Source organism: Silene latifolia, chromosome 8 (assembly GCF_048544455.1).
Source record: "Silene latifolia isolate original U9 population chromosome 8, ASM4854445v1, whole genome shotgun sequence".
Lineage (NCBI taxonomy): Eukaryota > Viridiplantae > Streptophyta > Magnoliopsida > Caryophyllales > Caryophyllaceae > Silene > Silene latifolia.
The window spans coordinates 14,102,416-14,117,942 of record NC_133533.1 but is presented as its reverse complement, the minus strand read 5'-3'; the positions used below and the strand labels follow the sequence as shown (position 1 = coordinate 14,117,942).

General features: G+C 35.6%; 2 long non-coding RNA genes across 2 annotated transcripts in view; one reads left to right on the top strand and one right to left on the bottom strand.

Moving 5' to 3' along the window:
• LOC141596433 (uncharacterized) overlaps positions 1-15,527 on the top strand; it is a 79,189-nt gene that overhangs the window by 48,352 nt on the left and 15,310 nt on the right. The window lies entirely within an intron of this gene.
• On the bottom strand, positions 7,940-9,522 carry LOC141594148 (uncharacterized). Its single transcript, XR_012522023.1, has 4 exons — positions 9,462-9,522; positions 9,273-9,370; positions 8,725-8,776; positions 7,940-7,963 (listed from the first exon to the last, which is right to left on the bottom strand). It is a non-coding gene; the product is annotated as an uncharacterized LOC141594148 (long non-coding RNA).

Below are 15,527 nucleotides of genomic sequence, written 5' to 3'. Positions count from 1 at the left end.
GTTTTTAGGAAAAAAAACTTGAGAACCATGGAATCAATGTCAAAGAAGAGCAGAAGTTGTGAAAGTAATGATGGTATCGAGGACCGGTTGAGTGGGTTGCCTGATGAATTGATTGTGCATATACTTTCATTAATGCCTACTCTAGATGCTGTTCGAACAATGTTACTTCGGCGATTCCGAAATCTCTGGACTTTGGTTCCTGCTCTTAGTTTTGAATATTATGGATACTATAGTAGAATGGCTGATAAACCACCCAGCACTCATGTGTCTTCTTCGAGTTTCGCCTGGTTTGGCCGATATGCGATGTTGCTTAATAGAAGGTCCACCATTGATACTTTTCGCCTTTGCATTGGCAACTTGGATAAAAAGTCGACTGATGCAATAATTGGTGATGTTCGAATGTGGCTGAGATATGCTATTGAAAGACAAGTTAAAGATCTCAATTTTAGTTATGAAGATCCTAATTTCGATCTACCTGGTTGTGTTTTCACAAGTCAATATCTTGTTACTCTTACACTCGCTCGCTGTATGCTCAAGCATTATGAGCATCAATCTCAACTTCAAATGACAAATTTAAGAAAATTATCGCTTCTACATGTTTATGGAAGTACCAAGGCTTTCGAGCAGTTGATATCTGGATGCCCTTGTCTACAAGAATTATTTATATTTACCACTTGCGGTCAAAGTTTGTCGAGTTTGAATATTAATTCTCCGAGTGTTCGTAAGGCACAACTTTACATGTACAACACAAGTTGTACTCTTAATTGTCCCAGCCTGAATAATCTGGATATCTCAATATGTGGAACATAATTGGTGTCATATCTCTTCAAGAAGTGAATTTCAAGGATTTACCATGGGATTGCGATTCTGGTGGAATTAATGCATATTTTAGGCAAATTCAAAATGCTGAGCTTATTTCATTGTCATCTGTAGCTGATGCCTCGAAAATATGTTCAGCAAATATCTATATGTTGATGGATGTTGGTTGTCTTCTTATTCAGAAAATATGTTCCATAGAGAAAATGGAATTCCCACAAAATAGATGGAAGCGTATAGTTTTGCACCCACAGTGGAACCGTGAAAGATGCCTCGAAATTATCTGTATGTTGATCAAAAGTTCGATCAACTTGGAAGAGCTCGTAATATACGCAGCCACGCAGGAGAATCGTGGGTAAGTGAGTTTCGTACGATTGGTATTCTCCTACTTTGTTTAATAGACTTGTAACATTGAACCTTGGCATCTAATGTATGTGTGCTGCCACTACTTAAGACGGTCACCATTCACGGGAATCATGGCTATGAGAAATGGTGCAAAGGTCAGCTCCAAGTAATAGAATTTTTGCTGAGAAACGCTGTCGTACTGGATAAAATGGTAATTACTCTTGGGAAGAGTGAGCTAACAACCGCCGAGGAGCTCGATTTGATTAAGCAAGTATCAACATTCAGAAGAGCCTCCGCAGATGCAACTGTAATCTTTGCTTGAAGAATATAGATTTGCTTCGTATGAATTAGGATAGAGGAGTTCTTATAAGTCCACAAATTTGGTTGAGTCCCTAAGTCCTAATCTTAGCCACTCATTTTTTGGATGTAACTTCAGTACTTTATAAGTGTAACTTTAATCATTTAAGGCTATTTTTTATATAAAATTTGAATTTATGGCTATTTTTTTATACAAAATTTTGAATTTATGGCTATCTTTTTAATATTTTGAATTTATGTAATTTTAACAATTTATGTAATTTTCACATTTTATGAGTGTAACTTTACTGTTTTATGTAATTTCAACACTTTTGAGTGTAACTTTACTGTTTTACAAGTGTAACTTTACTGTTTTAAGAGTGTAACTGTAGTAGTTTAAGAATCACTAGTTTTCAACCCGTGCAAAATTGCACGGGTCTGTTTTTAAGATCATTGATATAATTATTAACATTTTAAAATGTAAATCAAAATACGTGAATATTTTATACTCTATTTCTTTTATAATCATAATAGGTTAAAATACGTGCAAAACATGCAAAAGTTTGAAACTTGCACATGTTTTAAATCCGTGATATTAATGTACGAATTCGGTGTTATAACATGATATATAATATATTAAAATTATATGTTAAAAGTTTATACATAATAATTATTATGTACAAATTCAATTATTGACTAACACAAAAAACCGAAGAAAATATTTAAAATATATTTACCGTCATTAATTAAGTCAACGGATGAGTTTTCTTGAGTTCGTGAACATTCTCCACGTAAATAGGATGAGTTCATTACATAACGACCTCGTCTTTCTTCATTTGGAGTTATAGAAGGAAGAACTTCATTTAAAGGTTCACCATACTTGACACATAGATCTCTTACCAATCGCTCAACCATGTCGGTTAGACTACATATACCTCCTAAATCACGTTATTAATAACAATTATGAATGAAAATGTTAACGTGCATGAATAACTATGATATATAACAAATAGAGATAGATATATATACATGTAGTGGTGGAGCTAAGTGGTCTAGTAGGGGGACTCAATTGAAAAAAGACATTACTAACATTATCAATGCGTTTGAATAAGAGCATCGATATTTAATGCTCTCAATACTCCGATCTGAGTTATTATTGTTGATTGGTAATTGTTTTTTTTTCCACATATGGAATTTTAAATTAATTAATTTAAGTAAATATGGTTTTTTACTTGTAATTTTAATAAATTAATTTATGAAATGTTATAATTTCATAAAGTGATAAGTGAAATTAATTAATCTCGGGTTGTACTTGACCTGAAACAATTGAGTCAACCTAAATCGAGTCGAAACTAATGGCTCTAACCCTAATATATGCTTCTGACCCGACTTAAACCACATAGGTCTGACCCGAATTGATCCACGTGTGTTTGTCCCCATTTGACCCACATGAATCTGACCCGACCCACATAGGTATGAGCTGACCTGACCAAGTTTGTTTATTTGACTCGAATTTTATCTTATGTAGAATTTATTTCCATAGTAATAAATTTTTTAATCGCATTTTAACTACAACAGATTTTTTCTGGACTTGCACGATTGTTGATTGGTAATTATGAGAAAGTGTAGGCTCATTCAAATCTGTCGTGAATGGATGTTAGTCCATTATTCCAATTCTGAACTTGTTATTATCGTAAATAATTTATTTGGCGATTCGATTCAAGGCTACTAACTATTATGATATTATGATAATAATTTGGCCATAGAAACAGACTTGTGGTAGCGGAAATTAATTGGTAGCCTATCATTGCCACCTTTCGAAAACAGAATGGCGGCCGGTAGATAGTTGCCGGAATTTTTTTGCTCGAAATTAATTCTCGGTGATGATTGGATATCTGTTCAGATCTGCGATAATATTAAAAATTTAAATTTTATTTTTACAAATTATATTGTTAAATGTAACAACTTTTCTTATTTTTAAAAATATAATTTTAGTTTTTTAAAATTGAATTTTAATTTCCTTTTTTCTAAAAAAATTATATAATTTTATTAATCGAGTTTATATCTTCTTAAGATTGTTGCTAGGGCTGAGCAAAAAATCCGATGATCCAAACCGATCCGATATCTGATCCGAATCTGATCCGAATTTTTGGATATCCGATCCGAAAGTTAAGTTTGGTTTGGATATCTGATCCGAAATCTTTGGTTTTGGTTTGGATATGGATATTAGAATTAAAATATTTGGATATCCGATCTGATCTGAAACTACAGTTTTCTAGTATAATTTCGAGAAAATAAAATTTTATTTGATACAACAACTTAACTAATGTTTAAAATATTAGAGAAATATCAAGTGGTACTTAAATTTTATGTCGAGAACATTGTAGTAAGAATACTACAGAAAATCATCATGTAAGACTATGAATATAATCGTGTTTCAAACTTAATTTTAAAGTAAATTTAAAAGTATGGATATCCGATGGATATCCGCATCCGATCCGATTATTTTGGATACCCGAACATTGGATTTCCGAAACATTTGGTTTGGATATTGGTTATCTAACTTCAGGATTTCTAATATGGATATCAGATCCGAACTAACACTTTGGATCGGATACCCGATCCGTGCTCTGCCCTAATTGTTGCAACTATATGAATAATTAAATATAAATCATGATTTAAAATTTATTTTTTAAAAAGGATTTTGTTTTTTTAGTCTCTTTTGTTCATTTATAGCTAATTTATAATTGCATTTTGTATTTAGTATTTAATTTTTTGGTAAATCGACATAAGCGGGGGATTTTTTTTGTGCGTGACTGTTATTTTAATTTATTACTGTAGTAAAAGTTTGTACACAAATTCTCATTTGTGATGGCCATATCCGTCGCAACCTTGCAAATGATCAAATACTACCCAAATGGGGATATAAGAGAAAAACAATTTGCCTAGGGAGTAGCATTCTGTTTTGTCTTATCTACCCATGTGGACAATATTTGACCCGTCGCAAGCTTGTGACGGGTCTGCGATGGGTAAGGAAGACTTATTGTATTTGTATTGTATTTGTATCAATTTTTTTGTAATTTGTTGTTATTTATTGTAATGTAAATTATTGTAATTTGTTGTTATTTATTGTAATATAAATTATTCATAAATAGTTAATTCGTTAAATTATTCATAAATATTTACTTATAAATTATAAATGTAATCATTTACGTACAAAACATCAACAACGACGGTTATTTGTTAATTAATTACTTAATTTTTCTGTGGGTCCCGCATATAATGGTATAAAAGAAAAAAGAAAAAAATTTCAATTTGGTGATGTGGACGCACATAATTGCTCGAAATGTTTCTGTATTTATAAAGATAAGATTTTTTATGTTAAAATTTAAAGTTATGTAATTTTTATTATAGGTTGAATTTATATAATTTTAACACTAAGTTTAATGTAATCTTTGAGTCCATTTTGAGTGTAACTTCAGTTCATTACGAGCGTAATTTCAGTCTGTTACGAGTGTAATTTCAATTCGTTTAGAGTGTAACTTCAGTTCGTTTAGAGTGTAACTTCAGTTTGTTACGCGTGTAACTCTAGTCCGTCAAGTGTGTAACTCTAGTCCGTCAAGCGTGTAACTTTAGTGAACCACCGACAATACCACCACCATCATCCATCCCGTCACCTCTTACCACCACCACCAACAGCCAAAAAAAAAAAAAAAAAAAAAACAGATCTGAACCATTGCCGCGGTCCCACCCACGACCCACCACTACAACCTCGGTCCACCTCTTACCACCACCAACAACAACCCAATAAAAAAAAGCAAATCTGAAAAGGAAAAAAAAAAACAACTCCACCACCATATCATTACATTCAAAAACCACAACCACCAACAACAATAATAGCAACAACAATACCCACCACCCAAAAAAATTCCAGATCTGAAAATAATCTCACCAAAAAAATAAGAAGAAAGGCGGAATTTCAGACGAAAGAGTAGCGGTGTCGGCGTGAGGGAGAAGGGGGTGGTGGTGTGGCTTATCAGATCTGAAAAAAAAATAAAAAAAAAAAAGAGGAGGGAGGCGGCAACGTGGAGGAGACCGTGGTGAGGGAGTGGTCTAGGAGAAAGGAGAAGGGGTCGTCGGAGTTGCTGCGGCTGGGGTGGCGGCGGCAGGTGGCAGCGTGGTGGTGGCGGGATAGGAATGGTGGTGGCGGCAGTGAAGTTTAGAGAGAGATGGGAGGAAGAGAGAGAAGTGGGAAATTTGTGTTGTGAGGGAATGAAATGAGAGATTAGGGTTTTGTGGTATTTATATTACAGCCCTTTATTTTAATCTAATCCTAGCCATCCATTATTTAGATCTAAGGGTTTGGATGAGGACTCAAGAACTCAACTAAATAAGGTGGACTTATAGAATCCCTTTTCTATATATATATATATATATATATATATATATATATATATATATATATATATATATATATATATACAATGACAATGAAGCTATGCCTTGGCCTTTGGGCCATGGCCCGGCAAGACTTATCGAATTTTGTGCATATAGAAAGCATATCTAGTGTTTGGCAGAGTTGGTAAGGTATCATGGGTGCTTATGTTTGTTCTAAGGGGATCAAGTGTTCGACTCTTGTTGCCTTCATTTATTTTATTTTCTTAGTTTTTAGTTTTAAGTTTTCGACTTTACAAACATAAAATGAATCTTGCATTTTTAGACTTTAGTTGCACTAACATTTTTTTGATAATATCCAATTTGGTACTCTTATTAAACATCCATTTATTATTGTAATTTTGTAAACAATCTTTTTTATTTAGAGAAACATTTTAAAATTATAGTAAAGTCTTTACAAATATAGTAATATACTAACCTTTTATTCCCGGTTGGAAAAGATATGTGCGAAGTTACTATAATATAGTTTTACAAGAAACATATTGCTATTCATATTATTTTTTAAAATTTTTTCTCACATAAAGATGATAATAATGTTATAAAAAGATTTTTTTAAAGAAAATAACGAGCTTATATTTCAAAAATTCGAAAATAAGATAAATTTGTAATCCTCGCATAGGAGTTTTAAAATGCACGCGGCAATAAATAAACTCGAATAAATATTAAAAACGCTAAAATAGGGATGTAAGGTTTACTTGAAATTAAACATCTATTCAATCGAAAAAACTAAAATATCGGCTCAGGTTGCTATTTTATCCTAGCTTCGTCCCTATATATATATATATATATATATATATATATATATATATATATATATATATAGAGGCCGGATCCGGTGAGGCACCTCATTATGGCGAGGCGGCCGGTCTCACCAAATTCCTTATTATGGTGAGGCAAGATCCGGTGAGTCCACCTATATATTTGAGTCCATGAGTCCATAAAACAATATCACGCACTATACAATACAATATCACGAATTTTTTTTTTCGAAATTTTTTTTTTTCAAATTTTTTTTTTCGAATTTTTTTTTTTCAATTTTTTTTTTTCGAAATTTTTTTTTTCAAATTTTTTTTTTCAAAATTTTTTTTTTCCGAAAAAGTTTTTTTTTTTTTTTTTTTTTTTTTTAATCTCATACCTATTTTGTGAATCTCATACCTTATTCAGTGAATCTTTAAGGCTTGTTTTGTGAAACTTGATCATCATAATTGGTTAAAATCACCTATTTCGCTCTTTTCTTTATTAGGTGAATCTCAGACTTTGTTTTGTGAATCTCGGACCTTGTTGATGAATCTTAGAACTTGTTTTGTGAAACTTGGTCATCATAAGTGGTTAAAATCACGTTTTTTCCTCTTTTCCTTATTTTGTGAATCTCATACCTTAGTCAGTGAATCTCAAGACTTGTTTTGTGAAACTTGATCATCATAAGTGGTTAAAAATCACCTATTTTGCCCTTTTCTTTATTAGGTGAATCTCAGACTTTGTTTTGTGAATCTCAGACCTTGTTCGGTGAATCTTAGAGCTTATTTTGTGAAACATGGTCATCATAAGTGGTTAAAATCACGTTTTTTGCTCTTTTCCTTATTTGGTGAAGCTCAGACCTTATTTTGTGAATCTCATACTTTATTCAGTGAATCTTAAGGTTTGTTTTGTGAAACTTGATCATCATAAGTGGTTAAAATCACCTATTTTGCTCTTTTCTTTATTAGGTGAATCTCAGACTTTGTTTTGTGAATCTCAGACCTTGTTCAGTGAATCTTAGAGCTTGTTTTGTGAAACTTGGTCATCATAAGTGGTTAAAATCACGTTTCTTGCTCTTTTCCTTATTTGGTGAATCTCAAGCCTTATTTTGTGAATCTCATACCTTATTCAGTGAATCTTAAGGCTTGTTTTGTGAAACTTGATCATCATAAGTGGTTAAAATCATCTATTTTGCTCTTTTCTTTATTAGGTGAATCTGAGACTTTGTTTTGTGAATCTCAGAGCTTGTTCAGTGAATCGTAGAGCTTGTTTTGTGAAACTTGGTCATCATAACCACGTGATGCTCCTGTTACTGCAAAGTGTACAAAAACAAGACCTATACTTTAGGTTGGGTAGCCAGTCGGAAAGGAAAAAATGGTACATTCAATCAAAGTTTGTTTGAAAATTGTAGGAGCTAACACAAATGCATCAAAATGTTGAGAAGAGTTGCCACTGCCAACTCAATGCATTCATTCCCATTGAAACGTATTCCGCTAAAATTATGCAGAAGAAACATCATCATTGATTGACTACCTCTTCCAGACGGACCATTGAGCTAAAAAGAATTCACTAAACAACTGAATCCAAAAAACTCTCGAACAAGCAAAAGACTCTATGATGTCACCACTCACCACATCCATGTAGTTTTTAAACATCTAAATATTCACAAAGCATGATTCATGTTCCATATAAAAATTTTGGAGCACTCACTCAATAACACGCAGCCAATTATACGCAACTATACCACTTGAGAATGAAACGCTATTAACTAGCCTTAAGACGATACTACCCACAAAAGCCATATGTTTTAACACAGAAACACAGGCAGAAAACTTAACTCGCCTAAAGAAAAGGGTGCAATATATGCTATGCTCAATATATAAATATCACTTGGCAGCCAGCAGTCTACTCCATCAAACTACCAAACTAAAAAACCGTAGAGACTCCCCCACATTTCATAACAAAAAAACAGCAATTGATCACAAACTCCAATCCATTATATCTAATTATCGTATAAATCAACATAAATGCACCCGATATCCATAAATTCGAAACCTATAGCTATGTTCTCACCTATGTCCCTTACTAACCGCAGATTCTTCACTTTTCCATACTTGCTCATAGCCTAAACAAAACAACATTCACCATTCAAAATCCCCCTTACAAATTACAACATTTCAACAAATAAAACATATCAAATAATGGAATAACCCAACAAAAAAAACCATTACTCTCCTTCCCCTACACCAATTCAGTAGCGGAATTAGAGGAGCTAGCAAGGACAGTCGCTCCCAAGCAACGAAAAGTTTAGAAATTTTAGTTAATTTACCATATTACATTAAAAATTCGCCCTACAGGTAACTTAATTCCACCTTAACTGCAAATCCTAGTTCCGCCACTGCACCCAGCTTCCCCTACACCATTCAGTGGCGGAACAAAAAGTTTGGAAATTTTACTTAAATTTTTCAAATTCCTTTCCTAGTTTACCATATTGCATTAATAATTCGCGCAACCGGAAATTTAATTTCCCTTAACCGCAAATCCTAGTTCCGCCACTGAACAAAATCAATACATAAAAACCGAAAAACATATCCAATTAAAATCATTAAAACAAAATAAACCTTGAGAAGAGTATCTTCAGTAGTAGAACGCGAAAGATGACCCACAAACAAGGTACAATACGGGTCACCAATTACTTTCGGATCACCAAACGGGTCATCTGAAAATACCCAACAAATAAAAATTGATTAAAATGATTATTAGTAAGAAAAGATTGAAACTTTGAAGGATAAAATGGAAAGAAAGAGTACAAAGGGAAGCAGAAGAACAAAGAAGAGCTCTGTAAATGGCGTTATCATGAGGAAGAATGTCGGTGCCATTGATCTTTTGATGTTGAAGAGAGAGAAAATGAGAGGAGTAAATGATTGTATGAGGGGAAATCTGCTGGTGAGGTATATAAGGAGACACGTGTCAAAATCTAGTGTGTCTCTAATTTTTAGATCCAATGGTTTAGAAGGTGTCCAGCCGCCTTACCCTAAGAAGGGTGCCTCACATGATTCAATCTCTCTATATATATATATATATATATATATATATATATATATATATATAGAGAGAGAGAGAGAGAGAGAAAGAGAGAAGGGATCAATTAAGGTCCTTAGATATAATAAGTCCATAAGTCCTAATGTGGACGGTTGGATCAATCAAACGAATGGCCAAGATTTCGCAGTCAAACCCCACTAAACCCCATTAAACTAATATTTTTGATTTACCTCTCTCCTCTTACCCACTAACCCATGCATGCTACACTGTTTGTCCATCAGTCCATGATCATTTCCCTCCTCATTTTCTAGACAATTCAAAACAACTTGCGGGTATTTTTCCCTCTATTTCCTGTCATTTCGTCTTCCTTTTCTTTCTTCACAATTTCGATAACTCCATTTTCATCACTACCAATTAACTCCATCCTAACAAACGCCATTTTCATCACTACAAATTAATACCAACTCGCGTGCAAACTACTTTGTCTCCATTTTTTTATAAGGTATTTTCTCCATTCCTTATTCAGTGATTTGTAGTTTGTTTTTTGTTAATTATTGCCTTTGTTAAACTATCATAAAAAGAGTTCATTTGATTTTTCAATCTTCAATTATGGGTTTGTTGATGTTGATTTGTCCAATTGTTAATTATGGTTGTGCAGATCAAATTCGAGGTCATTTGATAATTAACAATGGTTTTTGCCAAGAAAAATGCCAAGAAATCTTCCAAGAAATCTGAATCGAAGGTAAAAAATCTCGTCTTGTTGGTATAACTCTTATAGAATGATTTGTAACTTCAATTAAATATCTGTATAACTCTAATCCCAATTGTTTGTCATCTACAGATGGATGTTGTAGAAAGTATTGACACGGGAGTTGATATCCAGGTTAAAAGTTTTGATTTTGATTTATACGTTACTAGATGTCTAACTCTTCTTACTAGATGTATAACTTTAGTACTCAATATGTATAACTCTGGGTAATTAATGTAAAACTCTGGTTAATAGATGTATAACTCTGGGTAATTAATGTAAAAAACTGGTTAATAGATGTACTCAATATGTATAACTCTGGGTAATTAATGTAAAACTCTGGTTAATAGATGTATAACTTTAGTACGCAATATGTATAACTCTGGTTCCTAGATGTATAACTCTGGGTTCTAGATGTATAGCTCTTCCGATTCTCGTGACCAACTCCTTCTTCATAATGTCAAACTCTAATTGTTATATGTATGACTATACTTTTAATTAGTTTCCATTCATAGAGTTATACAATATATGCCTACAGTTATACAATTTATACCTGGATATATACAATATATAGCTAGAGTTATACAATTTATACTTTGGAGTTATACATTAGATGCCTGGACTTATACCTGGAGTTATTCCTGGAGTTATTCATTTATCGTATATGCTTACGATTATACATTGTATGGCCAGAGTTATACATTCTATGACTAGAGTTATACATTACATGACCAGAGTTATACTTTCTATTGCTAGAGTTATACATTTTATCGCAGTCATTTGTTGTATAACTCTGATTACATGTTGAATAACTTCTGCTGTCATAATGTATAACTGGAGTTATACAATATTTGCTTAGAGTTGTACATTTTATTCCTGGAGTTATACAGTATATGCCTAGAGTTACACATTAGATAACTTGTTATTATATGTATAACTGTACTGTTAATCTGAATCCCTTTTTGTTTGTCAGCTACAGATGGATGATGCACCAATGCGAGAAGGAGCGATTCCCAGGTTCAAAGTTTGACCCTTTTATAATGTTGTCATTTGTTGTATAACTCGATTACATTTTGAATAACTTTTCTTTGTCGGAATGTATAACTCTTGATATTTCCTGATTAACTCTATTATCAGAATGTATAACTTTTCTTATATTTTGTATAACTCTGACTATCTATTGTATTACTTTAATTCACAGTATGTCTATTTCTTTGTTCCAAATATCTCTAATTGCAACTATAGTATGTCTAATTTTGTGTGTTGTCCTTGCTTTTCCCCAGATGGTTGAGGCCAAGCCAAGGGTAAAGAGGGTGCATGAAATCACGGTTTCGTGTCGACCTCAAAGACTTGTCTCTCTCATTGAAAAACTTAATGAGGATCGGTGTCATTTGTTAAGAAAATTGGGTTTGGTGGCCTTTTGGAACTCAAGATTAGCAGCTTCCCACTTGCACACGTTCACTGTTCTTGGAGTCCTTCTCGACGGGTCATATGTGTTCGGGGCTTCGCGGAAGAAGGAGTTTATGATCGTAAGTATGCGTGCATGACTGTTTCTTGTTACCTTTCGGACCCAATTCTCTCCCTTTGGTGCCCGTGAGCTCGCAGAAGGGGTCCAACGATCCCGAGAATAAGGAGCTGAAGGACAAATGGCGGCAAGCGTACGGGGTGGCCAAAGGGAATAGTGCAATACCCTTAGGGAAAGTTCACAAGCAACTTCTGGAGTACGAGGAGGCGGACGATCAATTTTGCCGGCTATTTGTTTTGTTCTGCATGTCTTCATTCCTCGCACCCACCCCAAACAACGGGATAGATTGGAAGCTGTTAAGGGCTGTAGAAGATCCTGAAGCCATCCCGCATTTTGACTGGTGCTCTTATATTTTGGACATGACGGTGAAAGCGGGGTCAGACTGTAAAAAGGGGGTAACATTGTTGAACGGGTGTATCCCCTTCCTCATGATAAGCTACTTTCAGCGATATGATTACAAGGGTAAGCCTTGTAAACATGATCTACCTTTGATTAAACATTGGGATGAAACTGCGCTTGTAGAGAGGGTAAAATTTGAGGTGGGTCAAGGGGGATTGGGTACTTTAACCTTGTCTAAGACCAGGTATCCAAGGTGCCTTCAAGACCCCTCTTATGGAAGGAGTGTGGACGAGTAGCATCCTCCCGGCCGCGTGAACCCAAACAATTGCTAATGGGCCCCCCCCCCCCTCTCTCCCGCCCAACTTTCGAGAAGAAGTTCATTCAGATAGAACTACCTACAGTGTCGAGGATGACCAGGAATTGAAAGCTAGGGTCATTTGTCGATGTAAGTGCAAACTATTATATATTTCTGCAGATGGATTCATTTTCACTTAACGTACCCATATATTATAATATAACTAACTTATCGTACTTCTTGGATTCAGTGGTACTCACGAGCTTTATCTACAAATGCAAAGGAACGCTATTGTGTTCTATTCATGGTATGCAGATGCAACCGCACGGATCAAAGCTGTAACTAGTGATCCGACGGGCCTAAATCCTAGTCAGGCCTCTCAAGAATTCTTTGAGGGTGAAAAGATTCAAAAGTACGTCATTTGAAGGAAGCAGTTGCGAGAAAAGGTGAAGGTTTCGTGGGTAACGCTCCTGCATTTGGAGAGGCGATTCATCGAGCCTCCCAAAAAATCTGACGGAATCGATGCATCTACGCGTCAAATAAGTGAAGTTCTGTCTAGTCTCGCCAATGATGACGGTGGCAGGGGTGGTAACCCCCGTGTTGAGCCGCGTCTAGAGTCCGTCAAAGCCGAGACGCCAACGAAATCAGTTGCAGTTTCATGGTCAAAGATTATGGAGGAAGTGGGAGGTGATACAGTCGTTTCTAAGCCGTTGTCACCTGCTAGCCCAGGGTTAGAGGATCAAGTTGTGTGCACCCCCGCCCCAACTTTCAGAGAACTGTTGTTGGAGGCGCGTTACACCGAGGAGGAAATTGACGAAACTATTGGGCCGTCAAAGGACGATGAGGCTCGTCTCTGGACATGTGATGAGGGGCATGAGCACGTTCATGGGGACGGATTGAATGAAAATGCTGAAAATGTTGGAAGATTGTCGGTCGACCATGACCATGAAGGAGCAAAGCAGACATTGTAGGCCAAGCTGACGGACGGTCAGAGAATGCTGAATCTTGGCCCGTGGTAGTTGATGAGGTGCATGAGCAAGTTCATGGGGAGGGATTGCAAGAAAATGTTGAAAGATTGTCAGACAATCAACCGTCAGAAAAGGCGATGGAAAAATCTACGGTCCCAGAATTGGGTTTGGACACACAAGAATTGATGGAGTGTCTGTTTTCTCTCTTTGAAATGAAGGAAGCTGCATGTGGACTTCCAGCGTACGGGAGTGGTCCTAGTGGCGAGGTAAGTTTGTTAATTTGCGATAAATACTTTTTATACAATGGTTTTTTTTTTGTTTATTGGTAGTGTATAACTCTAAGTTGATATAGTATAACCTTGTTGAAACTTATGTTGAGGCCTTAGAATCGTAGTATAATCAGAACGGCCGGTTGGTACAACTCTTAACCAAAGATATCGACTACGATTATACAAAGATATATGACTAGAGTTATACAATATATGCTTTGGAGTTATACATTAGATAGCTGGAGGTATATCTAGAGTTATACAAAGAGAGTTATACATTATAGTGTATATGCTTACGATTATACATTATATGGCCGAGTTATACATTCTATGCTTACGATTATACATTTTATGGCCGAGTTATACGTTTGGCGTTTAATTTTGTTATTTTTCATTCAGGCCACTTTTAAAAAGGATGTAATTGAGAATGTTGAACAACATTCTAACAATGGGGGAGTAAACGTAGATGTTGTCGAGGGTGCGGAGATCACCCGGGGGAATCCTTCAACTGAATGTCTTGGAAATGAAATCCCTCGACTTTCATGAGCACGGCAGAGGTGAATGAGGCATTTGCCGGGGTTGAGGAGCGAACGATCGGTGCTGCCAAAGAAGGTTTGGTAGTTGAAATCGCTGGTGCTAGGGTTGAGCCGGTTGCACCACATCCACCCCCTATTTATGTGCCGCGATGTGACATGATCCACCATCCCTTCTGCTGCATTCAATCGACCCCCTTCCGTGTATGGACATTGTACACGAGAACCTAGGTTGTTCTCGGATTGCGGGCACCGAACCGACCAAAGACGTATGCTCACGAGTGGTTGCGTTTTAACAAGGAACGTTTCGGGGACGGTGTTGGGTGAGGAAGGATGTAATGGATTATGTCTTTGATGAATTCCACGACCATAATAAATCGTAAGTAAAAGATAAGTTTTACCTATATTTCAATACGATGACAAACAAACAGGCCATGAATGCATTCCCTTCTGCGTGTCTCAATTTTGCTAATCCTTTGTAGGGAACAATTGGTCACATATCCTGTCCAAACCGCATAACGCGTATTGATCTCCGGTCGTTGATGCCCGGAAGCAGTTCGGGAAATGTCATCGATCTGGCTGGTCCGTGCTACTCAATCGCTTACGACGCGAACACCGCCGACTGTTTCAAGTTCGCTACTGTTGTTTCTTTGGCCTAAGTCACGCTGTAAGTGTGCTCGAACTCCGCAAGTTATTTTGTGACAACCTGTACGTTGTGATACAAGCTGCCAACCCCCGTCTATCATTTTTATAGGCCCTAGCAATTGACATTTGGCAAGGCAGGAAGAAAAACTTGGTTGTAGATCATTCTGAAGGCTTTTGTTACTCGTGGGACATGTGGCAAGAGTCGTGTCCTAGTCCATTCCAACTGGACTCCGATATGGTGAGCTCAGATATCAATATAGAGACATTTACATACTGGAATTATACATTATTTTCGTAGAGTTTAACAGTATATGCTTAGAGTTGTACAATATATGCTTTAGAGTTAGGCATGGAGTTTTACCTAGAGTAATACCTGGAGTTATACACTACTCTGTATATGCTTACAGTTATAGATTTTATGGCTAGAGTTATACATCCTATTGCAAGAGTTATACAGTATATAACTTTAGCTTTCAGAATTACTAGAGTTATACGTTCTAGGGCTGAAGTTA